This window comes from Fistularia commersonii, chromosome 5 (genome assembly GCF_037954325.1).
Source record: "Fistularia commersonii isolate RoL2024-O1a breed Wild chromosome 5, RoL_Fcom_v1.0, whole genome shotgun sequence".
In the NCBI taxonomy this organism is placed as follows: domain Eukaryota; kingdom Metazoa; phylum Chordata; class Actinopteri; order Syngnathiformes; family Fistulariidae; genus Fistularia; species Fistularia commersonii.
Window position 1 is genome coordinate 1,406,715 of NC_141288.1, and position 12,423 is coordinate 1,419,137.

Here is a 12,423-nt window from a genome sequence, read left to right on the forward strand (position 1 = left end):
ATTCGTCACCGCCGTCCGTCTCGGATCCCACAGTCAACATTAACGCGGCCTTTTCTTTTTTTTTTATTTCTGGGGCAGCGGCTTCATTATTGAGCCGGCGGTACGGCGAACCAGATCATTACCACTCTGGAGAGGAGAAGGGGGAGCGGAAGAGGGAACGCGAGGATAAGCGGGATGATGAAGTGGCGAACTGGAATGAGGGAGCGCGAATGAAAAATGCTGGCGGAGGGACGGGAGGAGAAAAGAAGTGACCAAATAAATCACTAGCCAACAGATAATTGGACAAGCCCCTCCCAGGGGGACCGCCGCCGTCGTGCTGGAAAGTGACACCGTAATTTGCAATTAACTCTGGGGAGGGAAAAAAAATAGTGATTTTTGTCCCATTTGGATTAATTCGAGGATCGTGACACCTGACAGGACGGCTGCCGTATTAATTATTATCATTTAACCGGCCATTTTGGCCACCGAAAGGGGGAGGGGGAGGGACGTCCCGGGAGGAGAGGACGGCGTCTGGAATCGGCCGAGAGCGTTTCGCGATTTTTTGGAACTTTCCTTCGCCGAGGAAGAAGACGGGGTGGCTATCGGCAGACGGGGCGGCGGAAAACTCCTTCAAGGACGAGACGATTCGGTCGGGCTTTGGTTTTTCCACATTCCCACTCGGAGATAGCATCGCGCTGACTCCAGCGACTCCACGTTATTACGTGTCGAAAAAGAAGAGCGACTCCTAATAAGGAAGGAATCGTCACGACGACGGTTTTTACTTTGACGCGCAAAAATGTCAAGGTTATCGCTCCCGTTATTGACTTCCTCCTCTTAATTTACAACATTCCGGGGCGCGGTAATGAGAAAACCCCGACGGCGGCGGCGGCGGCGGCGAGCGACAGGAAATACGAAGGTAACACTCCGCCGTGAAGGCTTGATTGGGTTTCAGACGAACCGGGAAGACGCTCTACGATCGGACGCGCACATTCGGCGGGTAATTACGAAAGGCGGCGAACATCTGACCCCTATTTGTGCTTCGGCGGAAATGACCAGGTTCTCCTTTGCATCACGCCGCGCCTTAATTACTCCCATCAGGCTCCCGCCGCAATTTGGCAAGTTTATGCGTTATGTATTCATGTTTCGACGGAGAGGGTGGCCTTTGCGGCGCACCTGCTGCTAACGAAGCGCTAATTACAGGACTTGTCGAGATCTGAGCGTTCGGTGTTTAATGGGGCTTTGGAAAAAAATGGCGGCGAGCGCTCCGGGCGTTCTGGAGTTCGGAGAGTTCAAGAAGTTTTCTGAAAAGTGGCCGGTATCAGAAGGGAAACGAGAAAAATGACAGAAATATCTCATTTAGAGGGGGGGGGGAGGGACATTTCCAGCTCCATCGCTTACATTCATTCATTCATTCATTCATTCATTCATTGATCTGTAAATTTGTCATACAATCATGTATACTTTCATCTATTTGTTTTTTTTCCAATTGGTCATTCATTCGTTAATCTGTTCATACAATCATTCATTCATCCATGAATCCATTTTTTCCATTTGTTCATTCATCTGTTCATTCATTCATCCATTCATTCATTCATTCATTTTTTTTCCATTTGATCATTCATCCCTTAATCTGTTTATGCAATCATTCATTCATCCATCAATCCATTTTTTCCATTTGTTCATTCATCTATTCATTCATTCATTCATTTTTTCCCATTGGATCATTCATCCCTTAATCTGTTTATGCAATCATTCATTCATCCATCAATCCATTTTTTTCCATTTGTTCATTCATCTATTCATTCATTCATTCATTTTTTCCCATTTGATCATTCATCCCTTAATCTGTTTATGCAATCATTCATTCATTCATTTTTTTTCAAGTGATCATTTATCAGTTAATCTGTTCATCCATTCATTTCGTTCATCCATTTTTTTCCCATTTGGTTGTTCATCCCTTCATCTGTTCATACATTTATATATTCATTCATGCACTCATTTTTTCCATTTGGTCATTTGTCGGTTAGTCTGTTCATTCATTCATTCATTCATTCATTCATTTTTTCAACTGGTCATTCTTCAGTTAATCTGTTCATCCATTCATTAATTCATTCATCTATTTTTTTCCATTTGTTTGTTCATCCCTTCATCTGTTCATACAATCATATATTAATTCATTCATTTTTTCCATTTGATCATTCATCCCTTAATCTGTTCATGCAATCATTTATTCACTTATTCATTCATTCATTCATACATTTTTTCAAGTGGTCATTCATCCGTTAATCTGTTCATCCATTCATTCGTTCATCCATTATTAATTTTTTTCCATTTGGTTATTCATCCCTTAATCTGATCATACAGTCATATATTCATTCATCCATTCATTTCATTCCATTTGGTCATTTGTTGGTTGGTCTGTTCATTCATCCATTCATTTTTTTTCATTTGGTCATTCATCCCTTAATCTGTTCATAAAATAATTCATTCATCCATTCATTCATTTGCCTATTTATTTTTTTCACTTGGTCGTTCATCTGTTGATCCGTGAATCTGTTCATTCATTCATTCATTCATTGATTCTTTTTCTCATTAGCTTATTCATCCATTAATCTGTTTTTGTGATGGTTCATTCATTCATTCATTCATTCATTCATTCATCCATTCATTTTTGTCATTTGGTCATTCATCACTTCATCTGTTCATACAATCATTAATTCATATAGTCATTCATTTGCCTATTCATTTTTTCCACTTGGTTGTCATCTGTTGATCTGTTAATTTATCCATCCATCCATCCATCCATCCATCCATCCATCCATCCATTCATTCATTCATTCATTCATCCATCCATCCATCCATTCATTCATTCATTCATTCATTCATCCATCCATCGTCTATACCGTTCATCTTGCACCCAGGCCATCACACGGCTTTTTTCAGAGGCCTAAAACCATTCATTCATTCATATTATGGTATTCATTCATTCATTAACCGGTCATAAAGACGTACAACCATTTTTTCATCTATTCACACATCATATTGCAACGTACAACCAATCACTCGTCCATTCAGGTGGACAACGCAGGGTCTGCAGTCAACCTCCAGCATGTGTTTGGTATGTGGGAGGAACCCACGCAGACACGTAGAGATCATGGAGACTCCACATGGAAAGGCCTCCCTGATGGACCTCCTGGCTGTGAGTCAGAGGTGCTCGCCGCCGCCGCCGCCGCCGCCGCCGCCACGCCGCCCTCCCTCCCTTCCCTCCCTGGATCCCGCCTGAGTGCAAATACTTAATTGCTGCATTCATCTTACATCTGTGCTCAAGGAGACGGTCTGAGCTTGTAAAGGAAAAAAAAAAAAAAGGATATCGTGATTTCACCCTCTGATACTGGAAGGGCAGCGTTTGAAGCCGGATGGCGTCCCGCTTCAGTGCCGTCCCGCAGAGAGCGCGGCGCTGGGCCACTTGGTAATCCGGTCCCATCCTCCATGCTAACGGCTTCCAATTATAGGTGACTGGGGAACGAGACCTCCCTGATTTAGCCGCGGCGCGCGCTATCGATCGCGAGCGGTGTAAAATTGGAGAAAAGTGGGATGACCTTGTCTGGCGCTCCCCTTCTCCGATTGACAAACAAGTGGGGGCTGGACGGGGGGGGGGGGAGATTCAGATCATCCAATTCAAAAGAAGTAGAGATCAATAGTTAGACGGAGCCCATTTATTCTGCACGTTGGGTTGAAGTTGGGGGTGGAGCTAATCCAGGCTAACATTGAGCGGGAGGCGGGGTTTAATCCGGACCACCTGTCAATCACGGGGTCACAAAAAGAGACGTACAACCATTCACTCCGTCACGGACGACAACGTAGGGTCTCCGACGAACCTCCTGTATATTTTTGCACCCCTTGCAGACATACCGAGTTTCTCCACAGCAGCAGGAGAAGCCTCACAGTTTAGCAGATAAATAAGCCGCCTAGAAAGCATCTGGAGGACAAACCGGGAAGTGCGGCTTCTCACTTTGTCAGTGTTTTCCCTCAAAGTGCCAGGGGCGTCTCCTCCGCCGTATGATGGCTTTGTTTGCGAGGGCGCTGACAGGAAGCCCATCGGGTGGATGGGCTTGAGGGTGTGAATATGAGGAAGAAGGGGGGGCCTCACACGGCGGACCCATCCCGCAGTCTGTTTGTGTTCCACTGACACAGTCTAGTCTCTGGACTCTGTCAGAAGCCGTGTTCCTGTCAAGTCAAATAACGGCGTTGCAGACGGGCCCCTGACACGGAGCGCTCGCTCCACCGGAGGGAGCGAGGAGGGGTGGGTGAGCGCGCGAGATGTCCGACAGAGTCGGCGTGAAAGCGAGCGCGCCTCTCCGGGGGACACCAGGAGGCGCCAGCTCCCCCTCTCGCCGGTGGTAACTTCAAATGTCAGGTTGTTCACCTGGAAGGAACCATCCGAGGGAGTAGGGGGGGGCTCTGAGAGAATGTCAGGTGGTCCAGAGTTGGAGCAGAGTTTGGGGGAGGGGTGATAAAGTTCTCCGGTGCGCGAATGATGGGAAACGTGATCATTTTGCCCCCGAACAACCCGGTCGTGTTTATATCTGGGGTTGGCGCTTCCATGACCCTGTTTCCTGCGCAGCTTGGAGAAACGCCACATGTTCTCAAGGCCCTCCAAGAACGTCCTACCTCGCCCCTGGCCATCGTCTCAGTGGTTGCGTTTAGAGAAGACGGTTTACGGCGTCTGTAAATTCAAACGTTTTACAAGGTCCCCGGGACATTAAAAGAACTCGAGGATGAGGAACAGGAACCGAGGAGGAGCTCGGTCGCCGGTGGACTTCACAGCGAAGGCTTCTCCTGGTATCGGAGAACGTGATGTTCCTCTCTAAATGGAGAACGGTTTTCCTATCAAGGACAACCAACCGGTCGAGCTGGAATCCTATTTCCATTGCTTGTCTAGGTCTTGACGTTTGCTTCATTTCTTCAACCGGACCCGTGATGTTCCACAAGTCTGCCACTGACCTCCTTGCCAAAGACGTGGTCGGATGCCTCAAATCGGCGCGAAGGAATGATCTGGTACCGAGGATCATTAAGGGTGGCCAACATTATTGCAGAATGAGCGGTGAGAACGGGGAACACCTGAGGCTTTCGGAAGTGGAGCAGTCGGACGAATGGCCCCCGGGATCCTCCGCGCCGCCTCCACCGCCGCCTCAACTGGGCCACGGGTTCAGACTCTGTCACGGACTTGTTTTGTATTCGGGGACTGAGATAAACACTGCTGTGAATTCTGGGTCTTACCAAGATCGTACTCACATACGTCCCTTTTCTGGTGTCTACTCATTTGTCCTTTTGCACTTACAAACTCCTCATTCATTCATTCATTCATTCACTCTTGACATTGCGTATCCTGCGCTCATCTTTGCAAGGGTGCCGCAGCCGATCCCTTCCGGAATCGGTAGACACGAGAAATTCATTTGATCACCGGGCCACATATAGAGATGTACTACCGTTCAGGCCAGATGTAGGGGCATACAAGTGTTGATCCATTCATTCATGCATCACATGGAGATACAAACTGTGGGAGGGACCCCACGGAGAACATGGAGACCCCAACCAGGGACCCTCTGGCTGTGAGGAGGAAGCACCAACCGCTTTCTAATGAAAGAAAAAACACTACAGAAAACCAGGCTAGCTGCTGTTAGCTTTAGCCAACAGCATCCCTAGCATCACCCCTTGGACTCGGGTGCCGGAACTGACGGTTTGGCCTTATACAGCCCCCTGCTGGCCGGAGTTTGAAATGTTTTTTCACCAAATGGGCCTTGGAGTTTCCCCCTGGGAGGTCCTGATGGCTCATTATCGCATTTCCAGCTCATCTCCGCCGTCCCGTGGGGGGGCGAGGGCCGACACGATAACCCCGCTTTAGCACACGGCGAGGTTTGCAACTCGGACGGACCGGCGTTTTGTATCCACATAAACATGAAGCGCCGCTCGGGGAACCCGCACCGGGTAATTACCGGGATGGCGGGATCTATCTGATGAGGGACGCTAACACGACTCCGCCAGCTGCGCTACGGCGATTGATTCCGGCGACCTTTTTTTTTTTTTTTTTCCTGTGTCGCACATGCAATTACGCTGTTTGTTTCATCTGACTCTCCCCCGCTCGCGCTCGCGCTGACAGTTAATGACCTGAAGTTGGAATCTCCTCCTTTTGTCTCCAATCAATGCCTCCTCGAGCGCGCTGGGAAAACGTGCCGAGGCGGTGGGGGTGTCGGTGGCACTTCACATTATAAAGCTCCGCGATCATTCAGCATCTGCCGAGATGTACAGGAAACTCCACGTGGACGCCGAAGCTTCCGAACAATAAACCGGAATATGAGTCACGTCTTGAAACCAACCCCCAGTGTGGATCCTGCTGTTATGTAACCCTCACCCTATGGAATCTCTTCTCCGTTTCATTTTCGCCCTGCGACAGCGGAGCCCGCTTGGAATTCCCCAGGACGAAAAAAAAAAAAAAAAAAAACCCTTTTCCAAAAGCGTAAAATGAGTGAATAAATGAGTGTGTAATGGAAGAAAGCGGCGCCGAGGCTGCCAGTTCCAGGAGCGTGACGATCACACGTTCCCTTTTCCATTCGACGCGCCGCCGGACAAACCCCGCCCCCCCTTTTCCCGTCCACCAATCCGTGACCGGAGTGATGCCCACGTCACAACGCCTTCAGTGGGGTTTATTTTCAATGACATTTTCGTCCTTAAAGCAGCTAAAATTAGAAAACAGCGCCTTTCGATTCTAAACGGCAACGTGTCAGTACCGCTCCTGGCCACCGGGGGCAGCGTCGCGGCCGCTGAAGCAGTCGGTGGATTCACGCTGACGAACGCACGACGACGAAACACCGCACGTTGGTTGGGGGGTCAGTTTGTTCTCGGCATCTCGTCCCACCGACGCCGGGATTACAACAGATTACGACAGTTGGTCGTCGCCCAAACGGATTGTAGGCGACTTTCGGTCACGAAAATCAAATATCGAACCTGAAACCGTTGATTTTCTTTTTTCCCGATTTTCTCGATTTCTGGTGAACTTTCTGGTGGATTGGATTGTTAATCCCTTCCCCTCTCATTTTTTTTTTTTTTGGTTTAATCCCAAATCGGTGACCCGTGTCACCTTCGGACACGTGAAACATATGATATCATGTGATACATATTGCCCCCGGACAGGTGTGCCAGCCCAGATTAGCCCTAATCCCGATGACGCCTGGGTGACAAAAAAAAAAAAAAAACGCTTGCATGTGAAATGGCGAGAATCAACCTTTCCGGTGCTGCGTTCAGGGACGTTCTGGTGCGCTTTTACGCACGGTGGACACAGACTATAAATAAAAGAATAGATCTCCTCCGCCGCTCCTTCATCTCGGACACGCATGTGCGTGACACACGCACGATTTTTGTGAATGAGAAGAACCGAAGGAGGAAGAAGGGGTTCCATCAGATGGAGGAAGGAAGGAAGGAAGGAAGGAAGGAAGGAAGGAAGGAAGGAAGGGGGGCGTCAACGGCGGCGAATATACGCGCATTTGGAGTATTCGCGCTCGGATCCACGATGCGCAATCCGCGCCGCGGACGCGCCACGGCACGGATGGGAAAACTAGGTGTGTGTGTGCGTGTGTGTGAATGCGTGTGTGTGTGCGCGCAGCGCGGGGCCCGACGCGTAATTTTGGGATTACGGGAATATTCGCGCGTAAGAGGTGAACGATAAACAAACATATACGTGAATAAACAAGCAAAAAAAAAAGATAATCCCGTGCGCCGTTTGGCACCTGGACGGGTTTTGACGGCGGATTGACGCGCAGATAGAGTTGCCACTGTTTTTTATTTTATTTTATTTTTTTTGGGGGGCTGCTTTTACGCGCCGCGCCGTCGGATGAAGGGTCTCCGCCAACCCCGTCCCGACCGCGGGTTCGATTCCCGACGCGCGTCGGAGCGCACGACGACTCCACCGTTATCAGGAGCGTCAATTTAAAAAAAAAAAAAATTAAAAACCAACCCCCCCTCTCCCTTTTTCAACAGGCTTTTAAAAATAAATTTAAAATCCAAATAAAAACGGCCGTATGTCATCTTACCTGCTCGCATCCGGTCGCGCCGGCGGCGGCTTTCGCTCCGCGTCATCCCGCCGCGGCTGCACGGATGGGGACGGAGGACATGCTGCTGGAGACCGACGAGCGCCTCGCCTGCACTGAGGAGACCGGAGAAGAGGAGGAGGAGGAGGAGGAGGGAGAGAGAGAGAGGGATGAGAGAGAGAGAGAGAGGGGGGGGGGGAGTAATAAGTAGTAGGCAGCACGTCTTCCAGGACGTGTTTATCCGCCTTTCGCTGCAAAGAAAGCAGCTTCTGCAAAACAACCCCCCCCCCTTACACACACACACACACACACACACACACACACACACACACACCTAAAAAAAAATCTCCATCGCATCATTCTCACATTTTCTGTCCTCCGTGCGCGAAAGACAGAAGGGGGGTGAACTTCTCCTCCAGAACAGGGAAAAAAAAACATGTAGAATCCGGTGTTTCCTGCAGACCTGGTGGTTTCAGTGCTGAGGAGAGCGCAGTGTGTGTGTGTGTGTGTGCGGTGGGGGTGGTTAATATTATTATTATTATTGTTATTATCATTATTATTATAATTGTTGTTGTTGCAGTGACGTCTTTTTAAAATGTCTTCCTTATAATCTTGTTATTTTTTAAACTATGTAATGGTATGTATTATTCTGGAGAACCTGATGTCCCCTGTCAGAGGGGGATCCGTGTGTGTGTGTGTGTGTGTGTGTGTGTGTGTGTGTGTTGGGGAGGAAAAGTTGCAGTCATGTGATTTGAATACCTTTATCCGTTCAGGTGTGACGAAAAGACGCAGGATGGGTTGTGTGTGTGTGTGTGTGTGTGTGTGTGTTTGTGTGTGAGTGTTTGTGTTTGTGTGAGTGTGTGTGTGTGTGTGTGTGTGTGTGTGTGTGTGTGTGTGTGTGTGAGTGAGAGGGAGAGAGAGAGAGAGAGAGAGAGAGAGTGAGTGAGTGTGTGTGTGTGCCCGTGAAGCGCTTGCAATCTGCTGTGTGTTCGTGTGTGTGTGTGTGTGTGTGTGTGTGTGTATGTGTGTGTGTCGAACACAGCGACGGCTTCAGCGACAGAATGTGAAAGTGAGCTCACTGCGCATGTGCGAACACCTGACCGTCGTCAAACAATCAATCTTCAATTCAAGAGGAACAATTTTAATCTTATTATTCTTCTTATTATATTATTATTCCTCTAAAAGTCGCCACCAGGGTGAGATTATTCCGGAATGTAAATAGAGGACGGGGCTTTACTGAAATCTACTGGGAGGAGGGTTCCTGTGTGTGTGTGTGCGAGTGTGTGTTTGTGTATGTGAGTGAGTGTGTGTGTGTGTGTGTGTGTGTGTGTGTGTGTGTGTGTGTGTGTGAACTACATGTCTGGGTTCCGAGAAGCAGGATTTTACTATATTTGTGGGGCCCGAATGTAAGAGACATTGCAGCCTGAGTCTATTGCACAATCTACTTTTGACTATTATACTACTTTTTTAAAACAATTTATAATGATATTAAAGTAGACGGAACCTAGGCAGTCGCAGTGTTTATTTCAGATGACAACATTATTATTATTAATATTATTATTATCAGAATTAATTATTGATCGTTATTAATCGAAATAGGTCATTTTGGGCTATTATTATTGTTATTACCACAACAACACCTATATCATTTTCTATTTTTTATCCTCTTTTTTATTTACATTTTGAATATCTTAATCATATAGAAGCATTTAAAAGCATTATACACATTGTGTGTGTGTGTGTGTGTGTGTGTGTGTGTGTGTGTGTGTATACACATCACATGGACGGAAAAATTAAATCTGGTGGCGACTCCTTGTTTATATGGTTGACATTAATTCGGGATTAAGCAGTGATATGTGTGTGTGTGTGTGGGGGGTATTCATTGGGAAAATAACTGGAGAGTGTGTGCCCTCCGGCTTCGTATGTGTGTGTGTGTGTGTGTGTGTGTGTGTGTGTGTGTGTGTCTAACTAGTCTGCTGACAGGAGGCAAAGTTAAGGTCCACTCAGCATCCTGATGGACAGGCAGGCCCGGCTTTATTTTAATGAACGTGCTCACCTGCATCAACAACAACAGGAAGAAACACCCACACACACACACACACACACACACACACATCCGCCCCGCCCTGAACCTCTCCTCTCACCTCCACTTCACAATCCCGTCAGTCAGGATCTCATCCGGCGACTTTGCGATGGGGGAAGAAGCCGCAAAGCGCCGGGTTTGAACGCCGCGGCGTCGAACCTTTGCTGCCAATTAACACTCACGGAGTGACGGCGGCGTGGAGGGACGGCGTCTGGGGTTCTCTAACAAGCAGAGTTTATCTATTCTCATGGCGTGCTGATAAGCAAGATGCACGGTATAAAAAGTTGTAATGACGGGCGTCTGAGTCAGCTGACAGCCCGGTGGAGTTTCACCTGAAATGTGTCTAATGAGCCAAAGAGTCGTTTAAAATCTTCTGAGTGCAAATTAAAGAAAGCCGACGAAGACGGGAATTTCCTCATGCTGGCTCTCCGGCGCCTTCAGGAGGCGATCCAGAGGTCGTGAAGCTTGGTTTCTAACATCGAAACGCTCGAAACGCCCCGAAATCGGCATCGGGGTCAAACGTGCATGCTAGCGACTAGCGCTACCTGTCCGTCACGGCTAGTTTGGACGTCGCTAATATGAATGAAGGGCCGCAGGTGGATCTCCAGGGAGGAGCCAGAGAAGGCCTCCCTTTCCAGAGAAGGCTCTGGATCTCCTCCAGATGACTCGGGTTGTGAATCACGCATCGGGAGGCGGTCGCATCGCGCTCTCCTCCGTCCGGCGAAATGATCAAATGTAACGCCTGGCCGGCGTCGGTGCATCGCCTCCCTCTCTCTCCGCGGTGTCTGTGATTCATGGAGCGGCTCCGTCACAAACGGTGGCGGAAAGTAATGTGTTGCCATGGCAACGTGAAACGTTTCAATCGGCGGAGCGCGAAAAGAATCGAGCGGAAGCTACCGTTTTCTCTGTGCGGGGACGGTTTACCTTCTTCTGCGTCCACGTAGCATTCAGAAACATCTTGACCACCTGGCCATTGGATTACAAGGCCACCTGGCTACCTGAGCAGATGACCATCCCACTACATGGCCACTTGACTACCAAACAACCTTGCATTGTGATGACTAGGCTACCTGGCTACCAGACTACCTGGCCACCAAACCACCTGACCAGTAGACTACTTAGCCACCTGACTACCAGACCATCTGACCACCAAACCACCTGACCATTAGACTGCTTAGCCACCTGACTACCAAACCATCTGACCACCGAACTACCAAATAACCTTGTCACGTGATTACAAGGCTGCCTGACTACCAGACCACCTCACTGCGAGACTACATGGCCATCTGACTATCAGACTACCAAACAACATGACTATAAAACCAACTGACCATGAGGCTAGACGGCCACCTGGCTACCAGAGCACCTGACTGCCAAACAACCTTGCCATCTTTTCGTAAGGCTGCCTGACTACCAGACTATCTGACCACCTGCCTACCAGACCATCTGATCATTACCCTACCAGGCCAACTGACCACCTGACTGCCAAATAACATTGCCATGTGATTACAAGGCTACCAGGCTACCGGACTACCTGGCCACCCAACCATCCGACCACATGGCCACCTGACTACCAAACAACCTTGCCATTGTTACCTTACGACCAGACTACCTGGCCACCCAGCCATCTGACAATCTGACAACCAAACCACCTGACCGTTAGACCAAATGACCAGCTGACTACCAGACTACCTGACCCGCAAACCTCCTGTCTACTGGACTACCTGACCACTTGATCATCCACCCATGTGGCCACCTGGCTACCAAACAACCTTGCCATGCGATCACAAGGTTACCTTGCTAGCAGATTACCGGGCCACCCAACCATCTGATAACCAAACCACCTGACTGTTAGACTACTGACCAGCCGACTACCAGACTACCTGACCTGCAAACCTCCTGTCTACTAGGCTACCTGACCACTTGATCATCCACCCATGTGGCCACCTGACTACCAAACAACCTTGCCATTGTTACCTGGCGACCAGACTACCTGGCCACCCAACCATAGTCATGCTAGCTATAAGTAAGGAAAAAGTCACTAAAACCCGAGTGACCACTCAAACTCAGCCGAGTCAAGCTAGCTAAGTCAAGCTAGCTAAATCGTGCAGCATCGTAGAAACCCTGCACCAAAAGAACCCGACCCCCAAAGCATCGGCAACAAAGAGTCAATTTAAAAAGTGGAAACCAACATGGTCACGCGGAGTCTGGGAGTGTTCCCAAGGAACCGGCCAGCGAGTGCATTACAACGATGGAAGAGCGAGTTAATGGTGTGCG

At 48.7% G+C, this 12,423-nt stretch overlaps 1 protein-coding gene across 1 annotated transcript in view; it reads right to left on the reverse strand.

Moving 5' to 3' along the window:
• Nucleotides 1-8,302, reverse strand: part of chrm2a (cholinergic receptor, muscarinic 2a) — a 69,629-nt gene extending 61,327 nt beyond the window's left edge. The window contains exon 1 of the mRNA XM_086146313.1: nt 8,067-8,302. The gene's annotated coding sequence lies outside the window, so the exon portion shown is untranslated. The remainder of the gene's footprint in view (nt 1-8,066) is intronic.
• Between the last annotated feature and the right edge of the window lie 4,121 nt (nt 8,303-12,423).